The 14871-nt window shown below is 42.0% G+C and overlaps 1 protein-coding gene and 1 pseudogene across 1 annotated transcript in view; both read right to left on the minus strand.

Moving 5' to 3' along the window:
- Positions 1–14871, minus strand: part of STARD9 (StAR related lipid transfer domain containing 9) — a 116862-nt gene that overhangs the window by 73269 nt on the left and 28722 nt on the right. The window lies entirely within an intron of this gene.
- Positions 2554–7004, minus strand: LOC133065865 (importin subunit alpha-1-like; annotated as a pseudogene).

Consider the following 14871-nt stretch of genomic DNA (forward strand, 5'->3'; position numbering starts at 1 on the left):
TACCCTTCTCCTCCTGCCTTCAATCTTCCCCAGAATCAGGTCTTTTCCAATGAGTCAGCTCTTTGCATCAGTGGTCAAAGTATTGAAGCTTCAGCATCAGTCCTTCCAATAAATATTCAGGGTTGATTTCCTTTCAGATTGACTGGTTTGATCTCCTGGCTGTCCAAGGGACTCTCAAGAGTCTTCTCCAGCACCACAGTTCAAATGCATCAATTCTTCAGTGCTCAGCCTTCTTTATGGTTCAACTTTCAGATCCATATTTGACTACTGGAAAAACCATAGCTTTGACTATACGCACCTTTGTCAGCAAAGTGATGTCTCTGCTTTTTAATATGCTGTCTAGGTTTGTCATAGCTTTTCTTCCAAGGAGCAAGTATATTTTAATTTCATGGCCGCAGTCACCATCAGCAGTGATTTTGGAGCCCAAGAAAATAAATCTGTCACTGTTTCCATTTCTTCCCCAGCTATTTGTCATAAAGTGATGGAACCGGATGCCATGATCTTAGTTTTCTGAATGTTGAGTTTTAGGCCAGCTTTTTCACCCTCCTCTCTCACCTTCATCAAGAGGCTCTTTAGTTCCTCTTCACTTTTTGCCATTAGGGTGGTGCCATCTGCATATCTGAGGTTATTTTACTTAGTAATACGCATTTAAGGGTCTTTCATGTCTTTTCATGACTTGATATCTCACTTCTTTTCTATTTTAAAATTATTTATTTATTTACTTATGGCTGTGCTAGATCTTCATTGCTGTGTGGACTTTTCTCTAGTTGCAGTGAGCAGGGGCAGCTCTGTAGTTGTAGTGCACGGGCTTCTCATTGCATTGGCTTCTCTTTTTGTGGAGCACGGGCTCTGGGACATGCAGGCTTCAGTAGCTGGGGCACTTGGGCTCAGCAGTTATGGCTTCTGGGCTGCACAGCGCAGGCTCAGTAATTGTGGCGCACACGGCACGTGGGCTCTTCCCAGATCAGGGACTGAACCTGTGTCTCCTGCACTGGCAGGGAGGCCCTCTCATTTCTTTTTAAGGCTGAATATCCCATCATTTGGAGGTGCCACAGTTTACACATTCACCTACTGAAGGACACCGTGGCTGCTTGCAAATTTTGGCAACTATGAAAAAAGGTGCTATAAACATTTCAAACACAGGTTTTTGTGTGGATGTAGTTCTCAATTCCTTTGGGTAAATGCCAAGAACTGTGACTGACCAATGCCAACTTTTCCCTCACCTTGCACCAAGATCCCCTGACAATCCATGCATTCCACCCCTTACATATAGGCACTACAAAATATAAAATCCAACTTCTATTAGAACTGCTGCAAAGCTTGAGGCCTCCCCTGAACCATGTAAGCCCTGACTGCCTGCTAACCCACAACAGCAGCTGCTGCTTTTTTTTAAAATAAAGGATGAAATAATCTTTATTTACAGGATACTGCAAGATATGAAATTCCACACAGAAACAAACCCATTGAGAGAAAAAGCTTCATACAATATGTACAGTTTGGAACTGTTCAAGTATAGTCTCCTTGTAAAAAGTGCTACAATAGCAAACCACATTTAAAGAATTCTTAGTAGAGACACAGAAAGACAAACATACCAAACATAGTACATGTTTGGTATAACAATCTTGTGCTTCAGTTGTACAGTCTGAAAGATAATGGTCTCAGAATGCCATCCTGAACTATAGCCTCAGAGGTAGTTTCTGGCCCAACATTTTGATATTCTTGTTCCTCATACAGAAGTATTTCTCGATCAAGTTTAATGAAGCCTTGGGCACTGACTCATTTTCACGGTTTTATAGAGCTTTGGTTTTATCCAAACCTCTGCATTCTTCAATTACACTAAGTTTCCCAGATTCACCTAATTTCTCAGCAACCCAAGATACTTGAAAGGGCATCCAGAATAACTAGGGTAATTTCGGTATGTTTCACAGTTAAGAGGTTCATCAACAATTCTATTATGCCACAATGAATGATGTTACACAATCTGTTCAACTATTCCACCACTTCTATGGTTGTTCACAGCCCATACAGCTTCTTTTTGCAGCTTAAAGTCTGCCTTAGAACACCAATGAGGAATGGGACTAATCCACGATTCACAACTCACTGGATCTGGTGCTGGTGTCAGCTTTAATATCTGACATTGTCTGTGCATCTGCTAGTACTTTTGGACATCATGATACAGGAGACGAAGCAAAGTAGAATTTGCAGACTTCCCTGACAGTCCAGTGGATAAGAAACTGCCTGCCGATTCAGGGGACACAGGTTTGATCCTTCGTTTGGGAAGATCCCGCATGCATCAGGGCAGTTAAGCTTGTGTACTACAACTACTGAGCCCATGCTCTAGAGCCCGCAAGTCACAACTACTGAACCTTTGTGCTGCAACTACTGAAGCCCATGTACCTACAGCTCATGCTCTGCCACAAAAGAAGTCACTGCAATGAGAAGCTTGTGCACTGCAACTAGCGTATTCCCCACTTGCTGTAATTAGAGACAGTCCATGCACAGCAAAGAAGACCCAGCACAGCCAAAAATTAATTAATTATTAAGAATAATAATTTACTCAGTAGCATCTAGCAAGGATTCAGGATTCTTGTCACAAGAAAAGTTTGAAAGTGTCAGGTAAGGTGCTACAAGTAATCGCATATTCAAGATGATATATTAGGAACTGCAAGAAGACCCAACAGCAGATTGATGGCACCACACTTGATAACCAAGTCTTGGAAAACAAAACCATCACCTGCAATGTTTCCAAGAGCCCGTACAGCCTGTTCACTGATGTAATCATGGGGAGATGCCAGTAGAGAAATGACTGCTGGGGCAGCACCTCTATCTACCGCAGCCCCAGTCTGTTCTGACATCCTGGAAGCAATGCTGGTGAACACTCAAGCAGATTCAAACTGAACAGGACTACAGTCAGTTCTGCCCAAGAAGGACACAAACTTTGGAATCAAACCAGCCCAGATTATGTTGCCTATTGGAGGTCGTTTTTCCTAGAAGGCAGTTTCCCAGCAGCTTGAGTAGATTTGAGCTGGCTTTCCAAACTGTTGCTACTGATGCCTGTGACAGTATCAACAACAGACCGATTTACAGTGCCCTGATCCTTTCAGTTTTCTGGCGGTGGAGAAGGAGCAGCATCAGGAAGCAACCTTACATTTCTCCTTTTCAGCACCTGGTTGTCCTTCTTAGCTTAGCTTTCCTTGGTTCCACATTATTCAGTACTCAGCCTGCATCATTTCTGTACTATTGTGCCCTTGAATCTATTAGGCAATCAGTGGTCAGTTAGCATTCTTGTTGTTGAACGTGGCTATGAGACACAGCGAGGAAGCTACAGAACCAGCTCAGATTTCCACAGGAGGCTGTGCAGACCCTACGACTTCTTGACGTAGACAATTTGGGGCTAGAAATGGAAGGAAGATGAGACATATTCAATTTTCTACCTTTCCAGATACTCTCTAAGCACGTGATTGCCCCCAATTCTTCAATCGCTTGTCACAATGTGCCCCCAAATGATTTTCCCCACCACCCTGCAGAATACTAGAAATTCTCTCCGGTATAGTAATTCATCTGAGTTAGCTGTAACTTCACAGTGCCTCTATTAAAATGCACATGCTACCAGAGAGGACAGAGGGACATATTATTGTGAATAGGAAAGGTATTGGAGAAATTATTGTATGCTGGATAAGATTGTGATCAGGTATCAAAGAAGTTAATAATAATAATACTTATGTAGCATTTATTATCTGCTAAGCACTGTTCTGGGCTTCCCTACTGTCTCAATGGTAAAGAATCAACCTGTCAATGTAGGAGACATGGGTTCAGTCCCTGGGTTTGGAAGATCTCCTGGAGAAGGAAATGGAAACTACAGTATTCTTGCTTGGGAAATCCTATGGGCAGAAGAGCTTGTGGGCTGTAGTCCATGGGGTCAAAACAGAGTCGGGTATGACTTAGCAACTTAACAACAGCAAAAGCACAGTTCTAAGTGTTTTATATTTACTTACTCATTTAGTCCTCACAACAGCTCTGAGGTAGGTATCATTATCCCCATTTTACAGATAAGTAAAGCACAAAGAGATAAAGGAACTAGCCCAGGATCACAGCCAGTGATCTGTGAAACTGGAAAACAAACCATACTTATAATCACATACTTCACCACCTTTCATCTAGGATGGAGATGAGGGTTTAGAGGAAAGTCTAGGGTCCCTCTCACATCAGACCCTAAAATACACCCTCTCTACTGAATGCAACTTTTATCACCTTATTCAAAAGGTAAAAACAGGGCTTCCCTGGTAGGTCAGTGGTGAAGAACCCACCTGCTAATGCAGGAAACATGGGTCAATCCCTGGCCCAGGAAGATTCCACATGCCATGGAGCTATTAAACCCATGCACCACAATTATTAGCCCTGTGCTCTAGAGCCTGGGAGCTGCAACTACTGAAGCCCACATGCCCTAGAGCCTGTGCTCCACAACAAGAGAAGTCACCGCAATGAGAAGCGTGAGCACTGCAACTACAGAGTGACCCCCACTCATGGCAACTAGAGAAGACCCAGCACAGCCAAAAATAAATACATAAAATTATGTTTTAAAAAGATAAAAACATAAATCCTGCCTATTTATCTAAGGCTTCTTTTTTATGCAAAGAGAAAAAAGTAAAGAAAAAAAAGTTGGGGACGGCCCTGGTGATCCAGTGGCTAAGACCCTGTGCTCCCTATGCAAGAGGCCCAGGTTCGATCTCTGGTCAGAGAACTAGATCCCACATGCTGAAACAAAGATCAAAGCTCTCAAGTCAGCAACTAAGACCCAGCATAGCCAAACAAATAAATAAATTTCTTAAAAAATACAATTGCACACAGCAGCAAACACTCAAACAGATATACACACAGAAACATAAATTCATTATTTTTAGTTTAAGTCCCTAGTTCCTGAAGAAATCAAGAAAACTGAGCTTTGAGATCACCAAAACACATATCTTTGTTTATACAAGACTAGCCTATTTCTAACAGTGTGTTTTGATAAGAAATGTTCCCATAGACAACTGTCCAAGTGGCACGTGAGATGTGGTAGGTCCCATATGCGCCTTTCGTACTCTCTGGACATAAGCAAGGAATTCACAGGACAAATATATGGCTATCCAGCTCTACTGCTTCCCTACTCCCTGCAAAAAGAGATTTTTTAGACAAGTTCCTGTGAGAAAAGATGAGCGGTGGACTTAGGGGAACAGAATCGAAGACTCTTGCTATTCCCACAGCCGCCTTTATAAAGATGATCCCAAGTGATTCCTTGATCATAATCTACCATGTCTTTTGTCATTTAACTCTTTTTCTACACCCCATCTGACTGAGCCCCAAGCAAAGTAAGTACAGGCAAAAGAGAGACTGTCAAGCATTGTTGTTTAGCTTCTAAGTCGTGCCTGACTCCCTGAGACCCCATGGACTGTAGCTCTCTGTCCGTGGGATTTTCCGGGCAAGAATACTGGAGTGGGTTGCCACTTCCTCGTCCAAGGGGTCTTACTGACCCAGGGATTGAACCCGTGTCTCCTGCACTGGCAAGCAGATTCTTTACCACTGAGCCACCACGGAAGCCCTTGTCAACCTTTCAGTTCGGTTCAGTTCAGTCGCTCAGTCGTGTCTGACTCTTTGCGACCCCATGAATTGCAGCACACCAGGCCTCCCTGTCCATCACCAACTCCCGGAGTTTACTCAAACTCATGTCCATCGAGTCAGTGATGCCATCCAGCCATCTCATCCTCTGTCGTCCCCTTCTCCTCCTGCCTCCAATCCCTCCCAGCATCAGGGTCTTTTCCAATGAGTCAACTCTTCACATCAGGTAGCCAAAGTACTGGAGTTTCAGCTTCAACATCAGTCCTTCCAACGAACACCCATGACTGATCTCCTTTAGGATGGACTGGTTGGATTTCCTTGCAGTCCGAGGGACTCTCAAGAGGCTTCTCCAACACCACAGTTCAAAAGCATCAATTTTTCGGCACTCAGCTTTCTTCACAGTCCAACTCTCACATCCATACATGACCACTGGAAAAACCATAGCCTTGACTAGATGGACCTTTGTTGGCAAAGTAATGTCTCTGCTTTTTAATATGCTATCTAGGTTGGTCATAACTTTCCTTCCAAGGAGTAAGCGTCTTTTAATTTCATGGCTGCAATCACCATCTGCAGTGATTTTGGAGCCCAAAAAAATAAAGTCTGACACTGTTTCCCCTGTTTCCCCACCTGTTTCCCATGAAGTGATGGGACCAGATGCCATGATCTTAGTTTTCTGAATGTTGAGCTTTAAGCCAACTTTTTCACTCTCCTCTTTCACTTTCATCAAGAGGCTTTTTAGTTCCTCTTCACTTTCTGCCATAAGGGTGGTGTCATCTGCATATCTGAAGTTATTGATATTTCTCCCAGCAATCAGGATTCCAGCTTGTGCTTCTTCCAGCCCAGCGTGTCTCATGATGTACTCTGCATATAAGTTAAATAAGCAGGGTGACAATATACAGCCTTGACGTACTCCTTTTCCTATTTGGAACCAGTCTGTTGGTCCATGTCCAGCTCTAACTGTTGCTTCCTGACCTGCATATGCAACCTTTAGATGACCCCAAATAAGGATGCTGTTAATAATAAGGGGGACTTCCCTGGGATTCAGTAGCTAAGACTCCACACTTTAAGTACTTCCACTGCAGGGGGCTTGAGTTCAATTCCTGGTCAGGGAACTAAGATCCCACATGCTGCACATCTCAGCCAAAAATAAAATAAAATAAACTGATAGCACCATTAGAAAAAAAAAAAACTAAAAAAAAAGAATGTTAATAAGGGTATGCCAACTTGGTTAAAGATGAACTCTCTTGGGGAACTCTGAATGGTAGACAGAGAGCTGCTGTTGGCCTCCTGGATTCTGAGCAGTGATGAATAATGCTCCATTGTTGTGTGGCTTGGCTGTGTGACGGTGAATACGGCTGACAGTTTCCAGTTTCCTGATTTCCTCACATAGCCTCACATTCATGACCCATCGTGTGAGACAACCTGATCACCTCTCTCCCAGGCAGCTTGAAAAAGCCCTATTACAATGGCAGGTTTAACTGTCATCACCAACAGGCACAAAGCAGGATCTCTGAGCAGCAGTCACATGACAAGTGGACTTGTTAGCAGCTTGCCCAGCAGCTGGTCTGAACAAAGACAAAGAAGGTGGTTGGATTATTAGGTGTGAGGGCATCTTTGCATCTTCACAGGCAGAATCCAAATGGGATATGCTGTTTCACTGCCTTCAAGGTAGTGGATAAAATAAAGGGATGTTGCAGATCCACGGGGTTGCAAAGAGTCTGACACAACTTAACGACCAAACAACAATAGATCCAAGAGAAGACCTTCATTCCATCAGACAGAACCTCCAATAGCTAGGTATCTGCAACAATTCAGGCAAATCATCTGAGAATCTTTCTATTCCTAGTAATCAGGATTTATTAGATAGGAGCTGGCAGAATTTTTCTATTATGAGCCATACAGCAAATATATTAGGCTTTATGGGCCATATGGTCTCTGTCACAACTGCTCAGCTCTGCCTTTGTAGTACAAAAGCATCCACAAATACTACACAAACAAATGGCATGGATATGTTCCAAGAAAACTTTACTAAATCTGGTGGTGGCCAGATGGAGTCCACAGGACACATTAATAGTTGGCCATCCAGAGCTATAGGGTGAAAGTCCTTTTTAGAGCCAACTTCTTAAAAAATATAAGTGGGTTTGAGGGTTCCAAGAGGAAAAGGAGTCAAAGAAAAACTAAAGAGAGTCCTGCATACATGAAAGGCCTTCTAACACTTTTAATACCTGGAGTAACAAGCAAGTTTGGCCTTGGATTACAAAATAAAGCAGGCAAAGACTAACAGAGTTTTGCCAATAGAAATCACCAGTCATAGCAAACACTCTCTGCCAACAACACAAGAGACAACTCTATACATCACCAAATGGTCAATACCAAAATCAGGTTGATTATATTCTTTGCAGCTGAAGATGGAGAAGCTCTATACAGTCAGCAAAACAAGACTGGGAGCTGACTATGGCTCAGATCATTAGTTCCTTGTTGCAATCAGGCTAAACTGAAGAAAGCAGGGAAAGACACTAGGCCATTCAAATATAATCTAAATCAAATCCCTTATGATTATACAGTGGAGTGACAAATAGATTCAAGGGATTAGATCTGATAGACAGAGGGCCTGAAGAACTATGGATGGAGGTTCGTGACATTGTACAGGAGGCAGTGATCAAAACCATCCCAAAGAAAAAGAAATGCAAAAAGGTAAAATGGTTGTCTGAGGAGGCCTTACAAATAGCTGAGAAAAAAAGTGAAAGGTAAAGGAAAAAAATGAAAGATACACCCAACTGAATGCAAAGTTCCAAAGAATAGCAAGAAGAGATAAGAAAGCCTTATTAATTAAACAATGCAAAGATATAGATGAAAACAACAGAATGGGAAAGACTAGAGATCTCGTCAAGAAAATGAGATATACCAAGGGAACATTTCATGCAAAGACGGGCACAATAAAGGACAGAAATGGTATGGACTTAACAGAAGCAGAAGATATTAAGAAGAGGTGGCAAAAATATACAGAAGAACTATAAAAAAAGATCTTAATGACCCAGATAACCACAATGGTGTGATCACTCATCTAGAGCCAGACATCTTGGAGTGCAAAGTCAGGGGGGCCTTAAGAAGCATCACTACAAACAAAGCTAGTAGAGGTGATGGAATTCCAGCTAAGCTATTTCAATTCCTGAAAGATGATGCTGTGAAAATGCTGCACTTAATATGCCAGCAAATCTGAAAAACTCAGCAGTGGCCACAGGACTGGAAAAGGTCAGTTTTCATTCCAATCCCAAAGAAGGGCAATGCCAAACAATGTTCAAACTACCACACAATTGCACTCATTTCTCATGCTAACAAAGTAATGCTCAAAATTCTCCAAGCCACGCATCAACAGTATGTGAACCAAGAATTTCCAGATGTTCAAGCTGGATTTAGAAAAGGCAGAGGAACCAGAGCTCAAATTGCCAACATCTACTGAATCACAGAAAAAGCAAGAGAATTCAAGAAGAATATCCACCTCTGCTTCATTGACTAAGCTAAACTCTTTGACTATGTGAATCACAACAAACTATGAAAAACTCTTAAAGAGATGGGAGTACCAGACCACCTTACCTGCCTCCTGAGAAACCTGTATGTGGGTCAAGAAGCAACAGTTAGAACCGGACGTGGAACAATAGACTGATTCAAAATTGGGAAAAGAGTATGTCAAGGCTATATATTTTCACTCTGCTTATTTAACTTATATGCAACATTATGCAAAACTCTGGGCTGGATAAAGCACAAGCTGGAATGAAGATTGCCGGGAAAAATATCAATAACCTCAGATATGCAGATAACACCACCCTTATGGCAGAAAGTGAAGAAGAACTAAAGAGCCTCTTGATTAAGGTGAAAAAGGAAAGTGAAAAAGCTGGCTTAAAACAACATTAAAAAAACTAAGATCATGGCATCCAGTCCCATCACTTCACGGCAAATAAATGGGGAAAGAATAGAAACAGTGGCAGACTTTATTTTCTTGGGCTCCAAAATGACTGCAGATGGTGACTGCAATCATGAAATTAAAAGATGCTTGCTCCTTGGAAAAAAAGCTATGACAAACCTAGACAGTGTATTAAAAAGCAGAGACATCACTTTACCGACAAAAGTCTGTATAGTCAAAGCTATGGTTTTTCCAGTAGTCATGTATGGATGTGAGAGGTGAACCATAAAGACTGAGCACCAAAGAATTGATGCTTTTGAACTGTGGTGTTGGAGAAGACTCCTGAGAGTCCCTTAAACTGCAAGGAGATCAAACCAGTCAATCATAAAGGAAATCAGTCCTGGATATTCATTGTAAGGACTGATACTGAAGCTCTAATACTTTGGCCACCTGATGCAAGGAGCCAACTCATTAGAAAAGACCCTGATGCTGGAAAAGATTGAAGGCAGGAGGAGAAGGGGAAGACAGAGGACAAGATGGTTGGATGGCATCACTGACTCAATGGACGTGAGTTTGAGCAAGCTCCGGGAGATGGTGAAGGACAGGGAAGACTGGTGTGCTGCAGTCCATGGGCATGCAAAGAGTCGGACATGACTGAGCCACTGAACAGCAACGCATTAACAACACTTTAAAACACATTAAGATCATTTATCATTGAAAATATATGAAAGTACATGAACAAATCACCTTGACCCATTTTCTTAAAATAACTGATACTCTACCAAAGTTGGGCTTCCCAGGTGGTGTTAGTGGTAAAGAACCTGCCTGCCAATGCATTTTAGACATAAGAGACATCCTAGGGATCAGGTTTGATTCCTGGGTCAGGAAGATCCCCTAGAGAAGGAAATGGCAACCCACTCCAGTATTCTTGCCTGGAGAATCCCATGGACAGAGGAGCCTGGCGGGCTGCAATAGAGTTGCACAGAGTCAGACACAACTGAAGTATGCATGCATGCACTACTAAAGTTAAAGTTACTCAACAAGCTCAACACTGAAGAGTTAGCAGTCAGGACAAAGTTAAGTTACTGTAGCAAATCCCTAAAGCATAGTAGCTGAAAACAACAAAAGCTTATTTCTGGCTCATGCTACTTGTGAGTCATTAGGGAGTCTTGGTGGTTGTAGCTTCTCTGACCGAACTATCTATCTCCAATGTTACTGATCTTGATGCCAGAAGGAAAGAGGGCTTTGAAAGGTCATAGATCAGCAACTGAAAACTCAGACATCATTTCTTCTTAAATATACTCACAGAGCTCATCATATGCAAACCTCCCCCCACCCCACACACAATGGGACCAAAAAGTGAAATTCTATCACACAATAGGAGATAAACAGCCATGAATATTCAGTGAACAGCATGAATGATCATCACATAGCAATGGTTAAGCCACTTTTATTTATTCAATTTATTTATTTGGCTGTGCAGGGTCTTAGTTGTGGCATGTAAGATCTAGTGCCCTTACCAGGGATCGAACCCGGGACCTCTGCATTGGGAGCACGGAGTCTGAACCACTGGACCACCAGGGAAGTTCCAAGCCACTTTTGGCTAAATGATCACAAAATGAGATTTTCTTAGTAAAAACATATTTCTGATATTTTAGTTAACCAGAAATCACATCAACTTCATGTACATTAAAAATTTAAAATTATTCAGTATATTCTTTCTTAGTGTCTAAGGATTTGGCAAAGGCAGGACTTGAAGTCATCTTTATGAATATCAATTTTTAATGCCCACACTGGTAGATGTAGAAGATACAGGAGACTGTTTATAGACCACACACCTAACTAGAAGACACACGGGGGGAGGCGCAGGGCTCTCCCAGGAAGTCTTGGGGACAGGACACACAGAGGGGTTTTCCCATAGCCCATTCTGGTGCCAGCATGTATTTCAGAAGTCCTTAGTTTCCTACCACACTCTTCTGACCAGCTTTGATGGTACAGGAGGTGCTGTTAATGTTCTACATGTATGTATCAATACATTTGGATTTCTCTACTATTTTCATGTGTACCAGCCAATAGGTGTGCCTTAACTTCCAAAAGTTAGTATCTGTATCTCTTTGTCTCTTTTTTTGGAGGACTGCCCTCAGGAGCTCCTTTTAAGAGCCAGATGTTCTTCAAAAGGCAGTTATTACCAGTGACTGACGGATGCAGGGCAACTCAGGACATTTTTGATTGTTGTTGCTGTTCAGTCAATCAGTCATGTCTGACTCTTTGCAACCCCGTGGACTTCAACACAGCAGGCTTCTCTGTCCCTCACCATCTCCCGAAGTTTGCCCAAGTTGATGTCCATTGCATCAGTGATGCCATCCAGCCATCTCATCCTCTGACACCCTCCTTTCCTTCTGCCCTCAATCTTTTCCAGCATCAGGGACTTTTCCAATGAGTCAACTGTTCACATCAGATGACCAAAATACTGGCGTTTCAACCTCAGCATCAGTCCTTCCAACAAGTATTCAAGGGTTGATTTCCCTTAAGATTGACAGGTTTGATTCTTGATTCAGAAAACTCTATACTCTGAATCCACCTGCAATGCAGGAGACCCCGATTCAGTTCCTGGGTCGGGAAGATCCACTGGAGAAGGGATAGGCTACCCATGCCAGTATTCTTGGGCTTCCCTTGTGGCTCATCTAGTAAAGAATCTGCCTGCAATGCGGGAGACCTGGATTCGACCCCTGGGTTGGGAAGATCCCCTGGAGAAGGGAACCGCTACCCACTCCAGTATTCTGGCCTGGAGAATTCCATGGAATGTATAGTCCATGGGGTCGCAAACAGTCAGACACAACTGAGTGACTTTCACTTCACTATACTCTGTCTTCACAGCATGTCTGTGGAGTTGCTTGGCCTCCTCCCTCCTGTCCTTGCTAGTCTCAGTTCCCGACCCTACCAACCACTTCCTTTACTAGCAATACTTCCTAATAAATGACCTTCACAGCTTCTCATTTCTGGGTCTGTTACTGAGAAAGCCAGACAAAAACCAGCCCACTCACAGCTCAAGGACAGAAAGGCTATGCAGTGCTACAGAAAGATGCCAGGATTTGGACTCAGGAAACTTCAAATGACAAAGTTCCCAGTTCTGCAACTTATTAGGTGGCAGCAGTCTTTATCAACTCTTCTAAAATGTATAAATAGGGACTTCCCTGCTGGTTAGGAATCTGTGCTTCCACTGCAGGGGGCACAGGTTCAATTCCCAGATGGGGAACTAAGATCCTACACCCAGTGCTGCCAAAAATATAAAAAAAAAAAGATGTGGAAATAATGGTATCTACCACAACAATTTTGTGACAAATATGTGATGATTACAATATATGTGAACACACTTTGTAAACTAGAGAATATTACACTGAGAAGAAGTTAGCTCACTAAGATAACGTGTTTCCCAGCTAATCCTTCCCCCAACCTATAATTATGACTATGTTCCCCCACTGTCTACACATAGTAGAAAATTTGTAAAATGGTGGTTCCGGATTTTAGAATGCATCATAATCACCTGGAGGGCTGATTTAAAAAGTTTGATGAATGCCACCCCTAGAATTTTGATTCAGTAGGTCTGAGGTAGAGCCCCAAAAGTTCCCAGGTAATATCAATCTTGCTGATGTGCAAACTTCACTTTCTTTGAGAAGGAAAACTTCAGCCACCCCTGCAGAGTGAAACTGATAAGAAGTTTATAATGGTTCTACCTTACTATAGAAAGAATTTATAGGAAACGATGACTAAGCCTTAAAAAACATTATTGTTCTTTCCCATGCTGTGAATGTATGTACTCATCTTATGAAATAACTATGTGCAAGTGAAGTTGGCTGTGAAGTAAACTTCTGTGGTGGAAACTCTATATTCGACCGCAATTCCATACTGACTGGCATTTACATTTTAAAAAAAGGAGAGGTTCAGATAGTTGCCAGTCTAGTGTCATGACAGATGTTAAAGTAACAAGAACAACATTTATTCACTATTGAAATGTACTAGGTGATATTCAAAGCACTTTAGATACATTAATAATGTACTCCTTACAATAATCCATGAAATTGATACTATTATTATCATTTTACAGATGAGACAACTAAATCAGAGAGCAGTCCAAAAAGTTGCCCTGTCACACAGCTAGCAATGTCAGAGATGGGGTTCCAACCCAGACTCTGTGGCACTACAGCCCAGTCTTAACCAAAACCACAACTGCATGATGGATGACTTTTTAAAATCATCTTAAAGAGTCATCATAAAGTCTGCCCAGATTACAAAATTTCTAAGCCTATGACCTTTCTTCTTATTGGCTCCCCTTTATGTATATACCTTCCATTTCTATGTGGGCCATGTGATCAAGCGTGAAGCTACCCCAAGCAAAAGCATGGCTTCCCAGAAAGCTTGCCAACTGCTCTGCCTGCATGTGGATAATAACTCGTAATGTTGGGCTGTAATATAATCCTACATACAACAGTTAAATCTGGCATACACTCAGCCTGAAGAGTACCAAAACTGAGGAGGATACTAAAGAAGCACACATACTAAAACCTTGCTAATCTACTCTATTTTGAAGATGTTCTCTGTAACATTATTTTTATTGATAAAGAAATGCACCTGTTCATTTTCAGTATATTTTATAAATGTAAAACACAAAGCAAAAACAAACTAAAATGGGGAATTCCCTGGAAGTTCAATGGTTAAGACCCTGAGCTTCCAATGCATGGGGCATGGGTTTGATATTCCTGGTTGGGGAACTAGGATCCTACATGACTCATGGAATAGCCAAAGAGAGAGAGAGAGAACACATCAAAATGCATCTCAATAGCCAGAAACTAGGGGCTGAATGTAAAAGAAGGTCAATAGGATACTAACCAGCTGCAAGTCAGAAAAAGAAAGGAAGGCTGAGGAGAAAGCCAGGAAAGGCTGTGTTTGGCCTGCCTGTCCTCTTAAATTCAGAGATTAGCAGGCTAGGTAGGGACATTATTTCTCCTCTCAACATTGCAGAGCATACACTGGAGAAAAGCCCCAGGTAAGAGTTTTACAGTGGAGTTTAACAGAGCACAAGTGGGACTTCTGAGGTGCTGGTAATGCTCTATTTCTTGATCTGCATGCAGGTTACGTAGGTATGCTCAGTTTGTGAAAGTTCAAGTGGATAGAAAATTTGAGCTGTTCACTTCGAGTAAGTGCACTTTTCTGTGCATATATTCCACTTTAAAGTTTTAAAAAGCAGTTCTGTTTTTCTTACCAGCAAAAAATAATGACACACATCTGTAAAGATAAAGAATCTTTTCACCACACAGTTTCTTCTACTACAGAACCTTGTTCGTGACAGACTGATCAAGCATGGTGAACAGAGGTGA

The sequence above is a fragment of the Dama dama genome, chromosome 12 (genome assembly GCF_033118175.1).
Source record: "Dama dama isolate Ldn47 chromosome 12, ASM3311817v1, whole genome shotgun sequence".
Classification (NCBI taxonomy): Eukaryota; Metazoa; Chordata; class Mammalia; order Artiodactyla; family Cervidae; genus Dama; species Dama dama.